At 37.1% G+C, this 5,026-nt stretch overlaps 1 pseudogene; it reads right to left on the reverse strand.

Annotated features, from left to right (window-relative positions):
* Positions 1 to 1,182: 1,182 nt before the first annotated feature.
* LOC114493616 lies at positions 1,183 to 1,276 on the reverse strand (annotated as a pseudogene).
* Between the last annotated feature and the right edge of the window lie 3,750 nt (positions 1,277 to 5,026).

The following is a 5,026-nucleotide window of genomic DNA, read 5'->3' on the forward strand; positions in this document are numbered from 1 at the left end:
AATTGTATTGGCACTTGAGAATGAAAAAATAGAAACTATAGTACCTGTGATTTAGTGTTCTTTAAAATTAAGTTGAGAATAATACATAGATGTCAAAAGGAATGAAGAAGTTTTATATATGCTGACATGGAATGACTGGATGTATTTTTTTAAATATTTTAATTCAGTTTGAATATCTGTATGAATTGATTTAAAAAACACCCAATGACCTTATTTCCTAGTTTGGCTGCTGAAAAACAATAACTTAATAGCCATGGGTATATTTATTTCCTTGATTATGATCTATACTAGTTATTATATTTCCATAAAAGCACCTGAAGAATGACTGTTTCTAAATCTAAGACAGGACATTTACAATAAACCTGAGATTTGGCAGTGACCAAAATGCAGAAAATATGGTTTATGTTGAAAGACCACGGAAGCCAAAATAAGGAGAATCTCAACAGCCAAAGAAGCTAAAATTTGAAACATTTTAAATTTTACCAAAGATAGTAAAGAGAATAATGAATACAATTTATCGGAACACATTCAGTATGTAAAAACCTTTAAGGTCATAAGACAAGACGAGAGAGAAAGAGAGAGAGAGAGAGAGAGAGAGAATGAACAAAACAACATAAAATTCAACTCACTAACTATATTATTTAAAAGCCGAAACTAAGAATAAAAATGTACCTGTTTTTCTTTTAAGAACTGAATTTGAAGATAACCAGCCCTGCTTAATAAGGGAATATCCTTTAAGAATTCTTACTGATGGATGTTCATGAAATGATAGAAATAGAAAATCACAATTTTGTAATCTCTAGTAAGATAATTGATATTTACTTTAGACCTTATCACCAGAAAGTGAATTTCCAACTTCTCTATGGAGAGAAAAAGGCTCTCTATAATAATGAAAGGATTGTATAAAAAGATTAAATGAATATTGATTTATAACCTGGAGACTAGGAATATTTTTTATAGCAAACTATATTTGGGAGAATATTTAAAATATAAAATATTGTTTACTTAAACTTTTAAAGTGTTTTGTAGAAAGTTGATTTTATTCAGCACATTTGTGATGATTTAGTCTCAGATTATGACCTCAGTGATGCAGCTCTCAGTAACTCGAGTGCTGTAAATGAAAAATGCAGATTTCTTAGCATGGGAAACATTACTAAAATACTTTCTTCTCACAAAATATTATTATTATTTTAATGCTTCAAAAATTTGTGTGTCATACTTGAACAGAAGTCATGCTAATCTTCTATGTACCATTTCAATTGTAGTATATGTACACATAATATTATTTTAAAAGTAAGATAAACAGTGGTTCTGTCATATTAAATTAAAAACTAAGAGTAGAAGTTCAGTGGATCATATCCATGATCAATGTTCCAGAAGTGACTGGCAGCAGTGTGAATGCTCTACTGTATACAGGAGATCAGATGGGTAATGTTGTAATGACCTGAACTCAGGCAGCAGCAGAGAGAATGGACATGACGACCTGAATTCACCAGTATTTCAGAAGTGGGGAAGGAGCTTGGAGAAGAGGAAATGTTAAAGGGAAGGTTGAATATAAGTGCAATTTAATAGCTTGGATGAATGCTTACCTAGCTTTTCAATAAGCGACAAGATCCGGGTTGCACAGTGTTGAGCGGTGACTGAGAGATGAGGAAAAGCTTTTTGAAAGCTCCATACAACTGTATAACAGCATGGCATTTAAGACATTTAAAAGTCTAAACCTACATTTTATTCTCATCTCTTTTTACTCTCTAATAAACCTTTTCCTTATCCCTAGTGTCCCCTGTCAAAGATCTAATACGTCAGTGACACAAACCTGTTATGCAGTTTCCCATCTAGTGTTATTTATAGCATCTTTTTTTCCAGTGTGAAATGACCCTTCTCTCATGTATCTGCTGGTTTAAATCATACCAGTGCTACCAGGCTCCCCTGGAGCGTAGTGCGTGCTTCATCCCCCAGACAGTATCTGTTACTCCTTCTATGTCTCCATAAGCATAAGTTCATAGCTTTATTATAGTGCTCGTCACATCAAGTTATTTTAAATTGCATGTTTCAGTCTATTTCACTAGAACATAAGTGCTTAAAGGCTTAACTTGCTTTGTTGTATAAAGAAAACTTTCCTTATGTAAATTGCTATGTATTATTTAACATTAATTAATTAAGACATATTTGCCTACTCTCGTCATTCACAGGCTAAGTTGCCGATGTTGCAACCATAGATCTATTGTTATGGTCCCTGCCCTCCCTAAGGCAATCGATGACACAGATAATCAGGGAGACTAATAAAACAGAGCACCATAAGTTTAGAAATCCTGAGGATGATGATAATGATGATGTTAGCTAACAGTCATTGAGCACCTTTATGTGCCAAGCATGGTTCCATGTACTGTGCATGTATTATGTAATCTAATCCTCACAACAACTCAGTGACAAGGGAAGTAGAGAATACGTTCATAGAGATCACTAAGAAGACACTAACCAACACTGGGAATCAGTGAAAACTTCCTGCACAAAGTGAAGACCTGAAAAATGACTAGGGTTTGGGCAGGTAGAAGGGAGAGATGGAGAGAGAGATAAAAGGAGAAGGGAGCGGAGGGGAAGGAGGAGGAGAGAAGATGTGTGTGTGTTTGGGTTAGAAAAAGGAAAAGTGTTTCTAACAGGAAACATGGGCCAAAGGTCAATCAATATATGTGCTTAGTGGATGTTGGGATTTGTACTTCCAAAGTCAGACTATATTACAGAGCTTAATTCCTTTAGGAACAGTCACAAAAAGCTAAAAACTAGACCAGATCCATCATCCTCGTTGTACAGATATGAGCACTGAATCACAGTTGGAGGAACGAGTTCCCAATGCCACGCAGAGTTGTTGGCGAGAGTCAGCTCCCAGGCCAGGCTCTTTCCAGGGCTCCACGCTGGTGCCTCTGTGGATGGTTAAATGGGTTCTACCTCAGCCAGCCAGCAGTAAATGTATGCACACAAATAATGCATTAGAATTCCCAACCAGTGCACCTCAGTGAATGTTCTTCTCTTGATTATTATTTAATAAGAAAATTATAAATTTGGGGACATAATAGTACATATCTGTACTTAATCTCTACACAGATGTGAACTAGAAATGATTCCTCTCAATCTTTTCCTCAACACATCAGTTCCATCCTAAAAATGTGTCGTCACTTTTTCTCTTGTAGGCTATAATAATTTCATCGTAATCATATCCCTGGTGGACGGTATTAGTTTAGTCTTATTTTCAGTTGTGGGAACATGGCCTTTGGAGGCAGACGGACTAGGGTAGGGTCTCAGTTCTGGGTCTGGCACTTACCGGCTATGTTATCTTGGGCCAGTCACATGACATCCCTTGTGGGAATTTAAGGGACAACATGCATACAAAGTACAATGCACAGTGCTTGCTACATGGTACCTTTCAAAAACATTTAACGTGCGAGATATGCTTTTTAACACCAAATCATAAAATCACAACTAAAAAGAGTCAGCTGCTTTAGTCCTTCACTTTGCTGATAGGCTCTGTAGGCTGGCAAAGTTTTTACCTGCTAACATGAAATCCCCATTTAATTTATGGACCTTGTAAGAGCAAGGACTATGGATTTCTTATATATTCCGGCATCTGACAACATGACAAGCACACAGTGAACACATAAATAGTGGTTGAATTATCTCATTACTTGATGTCTGAGCCAAGGCTAAAATTCAAGCTTCCCGATAGCTAGTTCCGGGATTTTTCTTTTACAGCACCAAAAATTAAGGTAAAATAAAAACCCCTGGTTCTTCATTTTGTAAAGAATATTCTGGGAAAAATTTGACCTTAGAAATTTCAAGTTATTCTATGGTGTTCCAATATGTTGCTTTTCATTCTGCCTGGGCCCCCTTGGTACAAATTCACATGAATATGGATAGTTGGAAAGGGAGTACGGACTTCAGTTGAGCAGTTAGGAAGTGAGGCAGCGCTTAGTGTGAATGCCCTGCTGGGTGGGGGATATATGGCATGGCTCAGGCGCTGTGTTTATGCATTTTGAATTGCTTTCTTTACAACTCCAGTCCAGAGGAAATATCATCACTGAGCCAAGCTGGGGCAGACCATTCCAACGCAGTGAAGTGGAATCGGGAAATCTCAAATAGGCATCATACCCCTTGAACCTGGTCACAGCTAAATATGTAGAAAGAAATCCCACAATGAGATCCTTTGATATACTATACTTAACCACAATTATAACCTTATAAAGGGACTACGAGCAAATATTATTTCCAACCCCCGTTAAATTGCTTAAGCTGTGGAGTTTCCAGCCTTAATTTTAGTAGCAGCGTTAGCAGCTGATGGAAATAATGCTGTGGACTGCAGATGTGTAATACCATAGAAACCTAACCAGTCTTGCTTGATGGAATGACATCAGATTCTTCCAAAAACCGCGTGCAAGCTTTTGGAATTCATCTACCTTCTAAAATGAAAACAGCCATCTCTGTATGACTAAACAGTGGACAGTGGTTCCCACTTCTCTTTTTCCCTCTTCCCTCTTGGGTCCGTGATAAAATATACATGAAACACACGATCCCTGTCTGCCAATTATGGTTGGAAGTATAACATTATCCTTTAACTTAACATTCATGAAGCAATCTGCTATAAGAATGAGGGGTGATATGCTGGTTTTCATACAGTAAACTGTGCTAACTGCTTAAAAATGCACACAATTTAGGAGCTGACAGGTTCAATTCTCAAGCAAAGGAGGTATACTGTGATGTTTTGGCATGGGTTAAATATTCACTCATTCTGCTGCCGTGTCTGTGGGAAACATGCTAATAGACTATCACAGAAGCCTTAGACTCCCAGGGACCCGGAAGCACGAAATTCCAGAGCGGGGAGGCCTTGGGTCTCACTGTATTTGATTGTTGTAAATAACTTTGGCTTTAGTATTTTGATGGATCTGGAAGGTATTAACAAGGGATTTGGATTACAAATAGAATCCTACAAAAACAAATCCTACTTCAAGAGTCCTTTCAGTTTACTCTGATTAAC

Source organism: Phyllostomus discolor, chromosome 1 (genome assembly GCF_004126475.2).
Source record: "Phyllostomus discolor isolate MPI-MPIP mPhyDis1 chromosome 1, mPhyDis1.pri.v3, whole genome shotgun sequence".
Taxonomy (NCBI): domain Eukaryota; kingdom Metazoa; phylum Chordata; class Mammalia; order Chiroptera; family Phyllostomidae; genus Phyllostomus; species Phyllostomus discolor.